Below are 13,753 nucleotides of genomic sequence, written 5' to 3'. Positions count from 1 at the left end.
ACAGAACCTTGACTACAGTGCATGCTTTTTGGTCTTTGGTGGGGTAGGCTTGAGCATAACGAGAAAAGTGATCCGTTACAACAAGCACGTTTTCAATGCCCCCCTTTGACTTTTCCAGGCAGAGAAAGTCTACACACACAAGCTCCATGGGGGCATTGCTGTGGATGCTACAAGAGGAGCTCCAATAGTGCTTGTGGGGGTCTTCCTAAGACAACATCTTTCACACTGCTCACACCATGATTTGACATCCAGGGACATATTTGGCCAGTAGAATCGCTCTCTTATCAGCTGTAGAGTTCTCTCAAAGAAGTTCTCTCAAAGCCTAAATGACCCGAATCATCATGCAGACTAGTTTTAGCCACCACACGCAGCTTCTCTGGCAAGATGAGCTGCTCAATGCGTCCTTTTTGTCCATCTGTGATGCATCTGTATAGGATGCCATCTCTGATCACCAACCTCCTCCACTCTTTTATGGGAAGGCTCCCATGTCTTCCCAGGCCGATCCTCACACTTTGAGGTGGATTTTTGTTATTATTTTTGAAATACAGAACTTGGGCAATAATGGGATCATCTTTCTGTTCTGCATGGATTTGTTGAATCGTCATTGCTGGAAGTGCATCCGTTCCCACATCCAAATACAGCTGATTCACTGTTGGGAAAACACAGCTATCTGGGATCTTTGAACCAGCAGTGTTGTCGACTGTATGCYGGGGCTCTGGARGCTTTGATTCACTTATCCTGACATGCTRAGGGCATGACTGTAAGATCTGTGTGACTTCTTGGTTGGACATGCGTGAAAGAGCATCAGCATTTGCATTGTTCTGTCCCCTTCTRTACTGAATGTCAAACTCAAACGAYGACARCTGGGACACCCATSTCTGCCCCRTGGCGTCAAGCTTGGCTGTYGTCATAACATATTTGAGGGGGTTATTATCAGTCAAGACAGAGAAACAAYGTCCATAAAGATGGTCATAGAACTTGTCTGTGACAGCYCATTTTAGGGCCAGAAATTCCAGCTTGTGTGCTGGATATCTGGTTTCAGGTGGGCTTAAGCCTCTGCTGGCGTAAGCTATGACCCTCTCGACCCCATTCTGAACTTGAGCCAACACAGCACCCAGTCCCTCCCCAGAAGCATCAGTCTGCAGCACGAAAGGTAGATTGTAGTCTGGATAGCCTAGTATTGGCGCTGTCATCAGTCTACCCTTTAAACGCTCAACGCCTCTTCGCACTCATCAGTCCACAGATAGGGTCGCTCAGAATCAGTGTGTTTATGTGTTTTTCTCTTTTTCTTTCTGGGGTCGCCAGAGGTGAGACGGTACAAGGGAGCAGCCAGCATGGAGTAACCTTTCACATAGTGTCTGTAGTATCCTGTAAATCCCAATAACTGGAGGACCTCTTTACGATTAGTGGGCGTTTTCCAGTTCTTWACCTTGCTGATCTTCTCTGGATCTGTCTTGATTCCCTCCGCAGACACTATGTGGCCCAGATACTGCACCTCCTTCTTCACCAACTGACACTTTGACGGTTTTAACTTCAACCCATGTTCTTTCAGTCGATCAAAAACCAGCTGGAGGCATTCCAGATGCTCCTCAAATGTTTTGGAAAATATTATGAGGTCATCAAGATAAATGAGCAGGTGMGTGAAATTCAGATCCCCAAAACAGCATGTCATGAGCCTCTGAAACGTCGACGGGGCATTCTGGAGCCCGAATGGCATTCTGTTGGCCTCAAAAAGCCCCATGGGTGTGCTGAATGCAGTTTTGTGTTTATCAKGTTCTGCCACTTCAACTTGCCAGTAGCCTGACGTGAGATCCAGTGTGGAGAAGTATTTCCTCTGCCTCAATTCGAGGCAGAGAAAATGCATCATTTGTACTGCAGGAATTAAGTTTTCTGTAATCAATACAAAGCCTTAATGACCCATCTTTYTTAGTAACAATCACCACTGGCGATGCATATGGGCTTTTACTCGGCCGGATAACTCCTGCAGCTTCCATCTCTGTCAGAAGGTTCCTCACCTCTTGCCACTGAGAAGGGGGGATCTTACGATATGGAAGTCGAAATGGCTTTGGGTCTACCAGAGGGATCTCATGCCGCACAGTCTTTGTATGGCCGTAATCCATATAATTCTGGGAGAAGACATCCCCATTTTTCTCCACTAGTTTCCTGAGGAGAGCACGCTGGTCTTCATTTTCCACTGCTGCTCCATCTAAGTCCACTTCAAAACTTGCCACCACTTGACCCAGGCTCAGACAGAGCTATTTTTCCATTTCACCTTGATGTTTGTCTCCGTTTGTGTCAGAGGATTCAACCACTTTGTCCACCAAGAAGGCTGTGGCAAGCTGAGYGTTGGGCTTAATAGTGATGTTTTTCTGTGACACATTCATGACTCTGACTGGAGCATATCCCCTCTTTACATCTGTGAGAACTTTAGCCACCAGTAGGTCTTGGGGGAGCTGGAGTGGAGAAGGGCTTTCAATCAGTGCAGTATAAACTTTTTTCTGAGGACCTGCCTTAATCCTACATTTCACATCCACTTCTTTACCACTAGGGATGCAGATAGCCCGACCAGTGAAGACAGCAGGGCCAACCATGCCGTGCATCTGATCTTCTGTGTTTTCCACCTCCATCACAGCAGAATGCCATTCTGGATGACTCTCTTTAATTTTGTGGAGGAATTCGACACCATAAACTGTTTGTAGGTGACTTTTAGATGCACGGACGACATTGGTTCCTATGAGCAGAGGCTTGAACTGTGGCTTGTGGAATTTGCTGATGAGGGAAATGTGTTTGAGGGTAACTGGGAGGATTTTATACTCGATTCCAGTTTGGACAGCTTGGCCATTTGCTCTTCTTGGTTAAGAGCTAATTTTCTGACAATCTCAGTCAGTTCAGAGAGCTCGGAAGTGCACTGCTTTCCTTCCACCTTGACCGCTGAGCTTTCTGAGGTCATCTACCTGAGTAAATGTCTTCTTTATTTTATTTTGTGGCTGGAACTTCTTTGTTTCTCTGGCCATATTTCGTAACTCAGACTGCAGTTCTCTAAAACTCAGTAACATGGGCTTCATGGGAGCTATTCGTGTAAACACCTGTTCATCTATCAGCCCTCTTAAAAACTGACGAGTCAGTTTACTATCTCGATCTGGAAAGGGCCTACCACCCCTCTGGTGTTCTTCCACAGCCCGCAAGATTGCCTCCAGTGCTATGGAATATGAGCATATATTGCTTGGGGGAGGCGTGGATTGATGGTATTTCTCCCAGAGTCATCTAACTGAGGGTCAGGATGGTATGCATACGAGGCAATGGCAGCAGGTGGGGGTCGAGGGATGTATGAGGCAGCTCCTGAGTGGTCATATGTGTTAAACCCCAATGCATGCGGCTGCATGTGCTGTGGTACACCGGCCTGCTCGGGACCAATGTAGTTGGAGGCTCCATATGAGGCAAACTGGGAACTAATTAGAGCTGAATTGGGGGCCCCGGTGTTTGCAGCGGSTATATTTTGTGTTTGTGGTTCCCCCTGGGTGCAACCCTGATAAATAGGTGCAACAGATTGAGAGGGCTGGAATGTGGGTCTGGGCTGGGAGCCTGCTATGGACTGTACAGCAGGAACAGGATTACTGACATTCGCAGCTGCTGGGGTCCTGAAATTTGGTACAGGGGTCTGGGTAATTGGGTAATGGTTGCCTGTTACTGGGGGGAGCAGAGTAGCTGCACAGCTGGCYATTGGAGGTATTTGAAAGCCTACCTGGATAGGCTGGGGGTGTGGGGTGGAATGTAGGTGGACTGGATAGGTGTGGGTGCTACGTCCCAAAAGCTGCCCTGTCTGGCTTGCTGCACTAACTGAGATGTTTTTTGGAATGCATTGGGATAGTTTTGATGAAAAAGGTGGGCTGGTGCGGTAGGGAGAGGAGGAAGAGACGGTTGCAGGGGGACAGGGTTCTATAGAAGCATAAATGAGGAGGATAAATGAGTTATTATCGCGGGGTAATAAGTCATCTGATTGTGTCTCTGTTGTGTTTGTAGTCTGAATGGTTTAAATGGCTGCTTTCAGTGCAGTTCCATCTTAGCCTTAACAGACATAAACATGCAGTAAATGAATCGATTTTCAATCAGTTTTTTGCACCAAAGCGTTAATAATAATAATCACGTTTTATTATTATAAAACACAGCAAACTAATGGTGGTAGAGGGGCTCACTGGGTTAACTGGGGGAATCTCATCTGTCCGCATATCAATCAAGTCCAAACCTCTTCTTTGTTCTGTCATAATTATCGATTTATTAAGTTTTTATTATCATGCTCCAAACTTTGCGAGGACTGACAACCCCGCTCACCCGCTTCCTCATACACACAGAGCCAGCAGCCAGTAACTTTCCCATTCATACTTCATGACAGTCACGCCCACATCGACACGCCCACCACCAGGTGTCAAAGCCGCTGCTTCTGTCATATCAATAATTATTTAATTCATATGGCTCCTATAGAGCCTCAGTGAAAACGTGTTTGTGTGTTTGTTTTCGTTTTGGTTTGTTTTCTTTGTTTTGGGAAGCCTGCTGCTTTCACGTTCCCCCACCAGATGCAGCCTGTGAGCAGAGCCCCTGGAGCAGCGAGTGGGAGAACCTGGAGACACACCTGTGGCGCATTAAGAGGACTGATACTGTGAATATTTAAGAAGCGGCGAGCTGACAAGTTGTTGCCTGAGTGTTTGTTTTACCCGGTGTTGCCTGAGGTTTTCCAGCGGTTCTCTGGAACGGAGTTTATGCTAACACCTGCGAGCCTCCCCGTCTGCTTCTCCACGACGCCCTTGGTATTACCAAGCGGTTGCCTTCCTAGAGCACTCCCTTCCTGGTCCTTTGTTCTCCAAGGATTCCTCTATGCAGCAGTACGTACCGGGTCGTGCCCCAAGCCTCACGGCTTCACTTTCTCCGGACCTTTGTCAGCCGTCAGCTCACCCTCCACACAGCCATCTTACCTGTCTGTCCTCCCATGGACAGGTAAGCCACCTCCGGATTACTGTCTGCTCCAACAAGTAACTCACTCTGCTCTAAATGGCTGTTCTGGTGGTTCCAATCCAGATTCCAGCTCCACACTCGCTCCCTTTCTCCTTTACAATAAACGATGTTGTTTTGAAATACGGGTCTCCTGATTGTGTTCTTGCATGTGGGTTCAAATCTGGAACTAAACATGACAGAAATGTCATGGGTTTGTTGAGACCACATTTAGTACTGAGAATAAATATATCTTACAGACCATAACAGTAAAGAACTGATCACGTATTTATGTTTTTAATTAGATTTGATATATGTATTTCTTCAATATTATTTTTCATGTCAGCGTTAATGTCATGAGGCTGATAACTCCATGACACTTTCAATTTCACTCATTAGGATTTGATTAAGAACCAGATTTGTTCTTTGTAATTTCTGTCCAGTAAAACTATTAATCTATAAATCAATAGACAGGTCTATATAAAGATATAATCTATGTTTCTGTCTCATATTTGTATCGCATTAAAAGGACCTGGAACTTGTTTTTCCACTGAAAGCTCTGGTTTGCACAATAAATGCCATGTGGGTGAAGTTTTATGGATGATACTCTGATATCCCATTCTCCTCAAGGCAGCACAGAGCTGCACCACCAGAAACCGACAGAAACACTGAAGAGAAGAAGAATTATGATTAATGTAGTTACAGTTCTATCCATGTTTTAATGTTGCAGAGCTCATTCATTTTGAAAATAGTTCAAAGTTTAAACTGGCATTGCTGTACATCTTTTATCTGGTCATTTTGTGCAAGATTTAACAACTAGAAAATGCCACACAATAAGAATATTTTTTCCACTCTGATTGGCTGCTGTTAGGCCTACCGATTTTAACTTGAATGTTCATTGCATTTTTCGTAGATGCCGGTGAAAATAATTTCTATTCCCTTGACTTTTTTGTTCTCTGGGAAATTATTTTTGATAATAAATACAGAAACACGTATAAAAATCAAAACATCTACAATAGTGATAGTAATATTAATGATAAAATAATGGTCAGTGCAAAGTAGCCTGCAAATTCTTTGGTGGGGGCGGTGAGGGACCTGGATAAAGGCTAGGGGGGTGCTGGCCCAAAAAAGGTTGAGAAACACTGCCCTAGATCAAAGTGGGGAACATCCCCAAAGGTGGTGGAGAATGACCGAGCTAAGATCCTGTGGGACTTCCAGATCCAAACAGAAAATGGTAATGGCGAACCAACCGGACATTGTGGTGGTGGTGGATAAACAACAGAGGACAGCCGTTGTGGTGGATGTAGCAATACCAAGTGATTACAACATCAGGAAAAAGGAGCACGAAATACTGGAGAAATACTGGAGAATTTATTAGAATTTCTAAACCTCCCGTTGTTTTAAGTCCGATGCAGTACACCCTGTTATTGTCCTTTTAGTAACTTCACAACTGCTTTGCTTAACCATGCCAAAATGATTTTTACAATTTGAACATGAACGCTTATCAATATGCTCTGAAAATCTTATAGGTCATGGAAAACATCTTGTGAAGTTGTTGCTTATAGTTCAGTTCTCTGTAAGTGATCACACAGTCTCACTCTACTTTGTTATATCCATGTTTGTAGAATGATGAACATGTTGCATCACTTTTAAATGCATATGTGAAACACATTGAATGTAACTATGCAACACGTGTTGCTAATAAGTTCTGAGAAAACTGGAGAAAAGATTTTGTTGTCCCTGTGAGATGCACACAATGCCTTTTAGAAGTAAATATGTCCCAAGCCTGGTCTGACTCCCTATATTTTAATGTATCATGGTGAAACCAGTATGGAGTGCTGTTAGGTGCTAACAGTGCTAAGAATTTGAATCTCAGAGGTAAAAATGTAAAAAAAATTAGTCTCAGGTGAAAACACACAAAAAATAAATAAATAAATAAATAAATAAATAAATAAATAAAATAAAATAAATAATAATAATAATAATAATAATAATAATAATAATACAAAATCTTTGCTTAGTCTGTGGATTCTGGTGACATCTTGTGCTCTGCACTACAGGGTTCTTCTCTCTGCTCCTGTGAAAAGCATCATGTGCAATTAAGCTATTGTTCTGATGATGCTATACAGAAAGAAACTAGGGACAATATTCATTTGCATAAATACCTATTAGACTTAAGTGACAGGATTACATTTGATTAAATTGTTGTTAGTTGTTAGGTATTAGTTATTTTGAAATATCTTATTTAAATACAATGAAACCTGCCTATGTTCACCTTAAAAACTTAATTTTAATACACTGTCTGACCAAAAAAAAATTCACACGCTCTAATATTTGGTTGGATCGTCCTTAGCTTTGATTACAGCACACATCCATTGTGGCATTGTTTCAATAAGATTCTGCAATATAACAAGATTTATTTGTGTTGCAGTGTTGCATTAATTTTTCACCAAGATCTTGCATTGATGATGGTAGAGTCTGACTGCTACACAAAACCTTCTCCAGAACATCCCAAAGACTGTCATTGGGTCTGGACTCTGATGTGGCCAATCTATGTGAAAATGATGTCTCATGCTCCCTGAACTATTCTTTCACAATTCGACCCCCCTAAATTCTGGCATTACTTTCTTGGAATATGCCCCTCCCATCAGGGGTGATAGAATAACCTGGTCATTCAGTACATTCAGGTAGCCAGCTGACCTCCTTCTGTGAGCACATGCTGTTGCTGAACCTGGACCTGACCAACTGCAGCAAGCCCAGATCGTACTGCCTCCAGTTAGCTTCACTGATCAGTGATTTTCTTAAAGCTATCGAGCTGTTCAGTCCCAGTCCCTTGACTTCCCTTCACATTCTGCCTGTGTAAATGTTTTTACTTTCACTATCAAACATAGGCCAGAGTTCTACTGTTGTTTTTCTTCAAATTGATTTCACCAAACATTTAAGTGATCGCCAATGACAATCATTCAGCATTTTTTTCCAGCCACATTTCTTCCTTGAAGACAATTGATAAAGATACATTTGTTATAAAAGTATTACTGATTACACTTTAAAAATTGTAGCTTTATGTTATTAAAGCTAACGTTTAATCAGTAATACTTTTATAACAAATTTGTGTCAGATCATGATTTCTTGGTTAATGTCAAATTGTCATAACAAAGACATTTTGAATAATGTCAACTGTGTATTAAAAGTGTCATGATTTACCAAATGACACTCTATGACAACAGTCATAAATATTCATGAAGACTTACTCATGTTCATGACAGTCTTATTCACAACCTGTCAAATAAAGTGTTACCGTAATTTCACTATAAAACAGTTGCATAAAATAAGCATAATCAAAATTTCATTTAGAGTGCATAGTTCCGATCCCATATTTCCATATAAGGCCAGTTTTTGAGTGTTTCTGAGCAGCCCTAAGAAGTAGCACAGCACTGTGCATTGAACTTTCTCACTCCTTGGTCAACAGACTGTACCCCACACTAGGGGTTGCACCGATTAGTCGACTAGTCGATTCTTTTCTCTGCAATGACTTTTTTCTGGGCCAGTCGACTAGTCGCAATCAGATGACAAAACAGATTTTTCCAAGGAAATGAAAGAAGGTGGACTAGGTGAGTTCGCCGGAAAGCTCAAATTGTATAAAAATGTATGTAATTTAATAAAGACAAACCTTAAATTACAGCATAGGCTCCCGCAATAGGGGCGTTGCGCAGCGCGGTGGTTAGCGCGGTGCCCCGCATATAAAGGCATTAGCCCGCGGTAGTCAGGAGTCCGACTCCCGTCCTCCATTTGCTGGGCCCAGGCCTCTCTCCCCCCGCTTCGCTCTTTCTGCCCCCTTACAGTCAGATAGCTGTCAAACAAACTAGTGCCAAAAAAATCCTTAAAAAAAAAAATACCGAAGTAATGTGCGACAACGCGTCATGATGTCAGGCTTTTTTAATCCCCCCAACTGATCAGCGTCACCTGCGTATTGAAGTTTTTAACCTGCCAGCTTTACGCTCTTATAAAAATATGGTTTGACTACATCTGAAAACTAAGTCCAAGCTTCATCCGGAGGGTCTGATAGAGGCGATCTCGGCCGCCGTCTGCATGTCGGTTCAGAGAGACGCTGCTGAGTCAGCAGAGCATCCTGCTGCGCATCTGGCGGAAAAGCAGCAGGTGGTTTCGTTGAATTCAACTGTAACCAAACAGAATCCGTTCATAATACGTTTGGTTTGTGATGTTCCAAAAGCGCCATTGTGGTCAGTGTGATAATTTGACTCCTATACGAGTAACTATCCAGAGATCATCAGWATGAGCCGGTGTTTGGAAAAAAGGAAAAAAGTCAGACCCGACTTTGTGCAACGAACTTTTCTCTGCTGCTCACAAAGAATGATCTGTTTATTGCTCTTTTAATTCTGCATTATAGACTTAGTAAAAGCGGGAGAAGGGGAGGGGGGGGGTGTCAATATTTGCCGTGAAAATAGCTGATAAAGCCTCCAAGTAGTTGTGAAAGGTGTTTGCGCTTACGTCACTATGACGTCATCGCGACTAGTCGACATCGACTGTAGTCGTTCAACCCCTACCCCACACACAGGATCTGTAGAGTTCAGTGTATGATTTATAAATCAGGACATGACTAAGTTTAACTTTATTTATAACATCACCTAATGTTCCACCAGCTGAATCTGATTGAACTTTTACCTTCTTTAAATGAAAGATGTTCATCCACAATTTAGTTAGATTTTTTTTAGGAATAGACAAAATAATAGGCTCAAAGCAAAGACTAAATGTCAGTTTGTGACGCAGCATTTGAAAATTAATAACTTCAGTTTTATCACAATTTATCTTTAACCTTTTTTTGCTACACCAAAAATTAACCACACTTAATTTTTTAATATTTCAGCAATAAGCACCATGTCATCTGCATACAGACTTTTATATCACCTTCTGTCGTCACTCCCACATCTACCTCCTTAGCTACCATTGCCAGATCATCTATATATGAGGCAAAGAGAGACAGGACATCACCTTGTTTAACACCATATGGTGTCGGAAGCCAATCTGTTCTGTGGTCATTCACCTGAACACAAGATTGTGAATTATGATAAATAGCTTTTACAGAGTTATTAAATTCCCCATCAATTCCTGATTTAAATAACTATTTAAAAGACTAGTGTGTTATGACCAAACAAATAAACTATGATTGTCGGCCTCTTGTTCCTATATAAAAGATAATACTTAAGAAAGGCAATTTAGGAAATTTAGAGGTTTTTCCATGGCACAGACTTGATCACCTCCAGCTGGTACTGTTGTGCTCAGTTCAGCAGTCATATACTAATACCAAATTCAATACCAGTAAAGAGGGACAGTGACTGGATACAGTGGCAAGTGCTTTGTTGTGTGAGAGATGTGAACCTTATTAGAAACACATTTCTTGCAAAAGAGGATAACTTCAAATAAATTATTGAACACTTTTTTTCTTAGTGGGATGAATTGAATTATTTGTGACTATGCATGTCAATGAGGTTTTTGTTATTGTCTTTGATTTTATCCTTAGCACAGATATTTTAAGAAATATAATTATTTACATTATTTGCTGTCAAATTCTGCCAAACACTCTTTCCCATAGGGCTTGTTGTTTTGATCAAATGATCAGAGTACAGTTGTATCTGTACAACACATGGGCATTGGACCCCTGCCCTGTTGCATTTTTCCTAACTATGCTGGTGCTGAGTCTGCAGTTTGGTGATCATGTACAAATCTGTTCATAGTTTGGCCATAGTGTCTTTTTATAATGTTGTATGAGTTTCCACAGTATATCACAACATTGCTGACTTTTCTTATCATTTAATAGTCATCAAACTAATTATGAAAATCCCTATGTACCTGAAATTGCAACTAAAGTATTTCAAAAGCCAACTTGAGTTCTCAGGGATGAAAAACTCGACATATTTTTTCTTTTTTGTTTGGATACATCCACAAGGGACATAAAACAATAAACAAGAACTCTCCTGGTTTGAAATATCTTTGTTATTAAGCAATGCAGTAAAGTTCACAGCTGTTCTTCAGCAGATTTCCACAGAGAATAGATTTATCAAAGATCAAGTGATGATAGCTGTTCACAGCACTCATACATGTGCTGAACTTCAGGAGTTGATGTAACTGAAACATAAGCTATTCTGGGGCCTAAACTGCTCCATGCAGGATCAGGTTGGGGAGACAGTACGTGACTTATTAGTCTTCGCAGCTTCTGAGAGTTCACACTAACAGTTTCTAAAACTGAGAGATCTGGGATCGCACACATTAACAACTGCACCTGCACTTTGTACTATTATTTTTTTATTTAGAAAGTGTATTAAACTATACAAGTTTATTATTTCTGTATTGATAACTAACTTCATAACAAAATTATTAGAAATTGTTTCAGGCTGCGGCGCAGGAGAAACCAATCAAAAGCATTCTAAGAAAACTAAAGAGACTAAAAAAAAAAAGTATTGGCGGCATAGACGAGAGAAAAGTTTACATATAGCCAAGGAAAAAAATGCATCCAAATCACCATGTGCACAATCAAGGCATTTATCAGGCATTTTTATCAAGATTTTTCATCAGTATTAAAGTAATAAAGGGCTGAAACTAAACTTCTCCAGAGAAAAATCTAATAGCCTTAACTGACTCCATCAAAAGCCTTTTCAGCATCAATAGAAATTACGCATTCTGCCTGTTAGAGGTGTAGATGATGGTCGAGATTCTCCAGCTTTTCCTCAGTGTTGCTGTTTATTTAAATGCTTTTTCACACAGTACATTTATTTAGAGAGGGGATCATTATCCCTCTCCTCGGGCTGCCACCTTATCGTGGTGGAGGGGTTTGAGTATCCCAATGATCCTAGGAGCTATGCTGTCTGGGGCTTTATGCCCCTGGTAGGGTCACCCAAGGCAGACAGGTCCTAGGTGAGGAACCAGACAAAGCGCAGCCCGAAGACCCCTTATGATGCACAACAACCTTGGATCTAGCATTCCCTCTCCCGGACGCAGGTCACCGGGGCCCCACTCTGGAGACAGGCCTGAAGGTGGGGCACGATGGCGAGCGCCTGGTGGCCGGGCTTTGACCCACGGAGCGCGGCCGGGCTCAGCCCACGGAGAAGACGTGGGTCCCCCTTCCAATGGGCTCACCACCTGTCGGAGGGGCCAAAGGGGTCGGGTGCAGTGTGTAACGGGTGGCAGCCAAGGGAGGGGACCCTGGCGGTCTGATCCTTGGCTGCAGAAGCTGGCTCTTTGGACATGGAACGTCACCTCTCTGGTGGGGAAGGAACCGGAGCTAGTGTGCGAGGCTGAGAGGTTCTGGCTAGAAATAGTTGGCCTCACCTCAACGCATTGCTCTGGTTCTGGAACCAGTCTCCTTGAGGGGGCTGGACGTACTTCCACTCTGGAATTGCCCACGGTGAGAGGTGCCGGGCAGGAGTGGACATAGTTGTTGCCCCCCATCTCGGCGCCTGTACGTTGGGGTTTACCCCGGTGAACGAAAGGGTAGCCTCCCTCCGACTACGGGTGGGGGGACAGGTTCTGACTATTGTCTGTGCTTACGGGCCGAACAACAGTTCAGATTACCCACCCTTTTTGGAGTCCTTAGAGGGGGTACTAGAGAGTGCCCCTACTGGGGACTCCCTTGTTCTACTGGGGGACTTCAACGCTCACGTGGGCAATGACAGTGAGACCTGGAGGGGCGTGGTTGGGAGGAACTGCCCCCCCAATCTGAACTCGAGTGGTGTTCTGTTGTCCATCACGAACACCATGTTCAAGCAAAAGGGTGTCCATATATGCACTTGGCACCAGGACATCCTAGGCCGCAGTTCGATGATCAATTTTGTCATCGTTTCATCGGATCAGCAGCCGTATGTCTTGGACACTTGGGTGAAGAGAGGTGCGGAGCTATCCACTGACCACTACCTGGTGGTAGTGGGGGAGGAAGCCGGTCAGACCTGTCAAGCCCAAACATGTAGTGAGGGTCTGCTGGGAACGTCTGGTGGAGTCCCCTGTGAGATGAAGCTTTAACTCCCATCTCCGGCAGAACTTCGAACATGTTCCACGGGAGGTTGGGGACATTGAGCATGAGTGGACCATGTTCCGTGCTTCCATTGCTGAGGCAGCTTATCAGAGCTGCGGCCGCAAGGTTGTTGGTGCTTGTCGCGGTGGCAACCCTCAAACCCATTGGTAGACACCTTCGGTGATGGATGCTGTCAAGCTGAAGAAGGAGTCCTATCGGGCCTTTTTGGCCTGTGGGACTCCAGAAGCAGATGATGGGTACCGGCGGGCGAAGCGGCATGCCTCCCCACTAAGGTTTATTCAGGGGTCCTGGAGAGGAGGGTCCATTGGATAGTCGAACCTCGGATTCAGGAAGAGCAGTGTGGTTTTYGTCCTGGTCGTGGAACACTGGACCAACTCTACACCCTCAGCAGGGTCCTGGAGGGTGCATGGGAGTTTGCCCAACCAGTCTGCATGTGTTTTGTGGACTTGGAGAAAGCGTTCGACCGTGTCCCTCGGGGGGCTATGTGGGGGGTTCTCCGGGAGTATGGGGTCCCGGGCCCTTTGATACGGGCTGTCAGGTMCCTGTATGACCGGTGTCAGAGTCTGGTTTGCCAGCATTGCCAGCAGTAGGTCGGGCTCGTTTCTAGTGAGAGTTGGACTCCGCCAAGGCAGCCTTTTGTCACAGATTCTGTTCATTACCTTCATGGACAGAATTTCTAGGTGCAGCCGAGGTGTTGAGGGGATCCGTTTTGGTGGCCTTAGGATC

Source organism: Poecilia reticulata, linkage group LG8 (assembly GCF_000633615.1).
Source record: "Poecilia reticulata strain Guanapo linkage group LG8, Guppy_female_1.0+MT, whole genome shotgun sequence".
In the NCBI taxonomy this organism is placed as follows: Eukaryota; Metazoa; Chordata; class Actinopteri; order Cyprinodontiformes; family Poeciliidae; genus Poecilia; species Poecilia reticulata.
Note: the sequence above shows the minus strand (reverse complement) of the source record.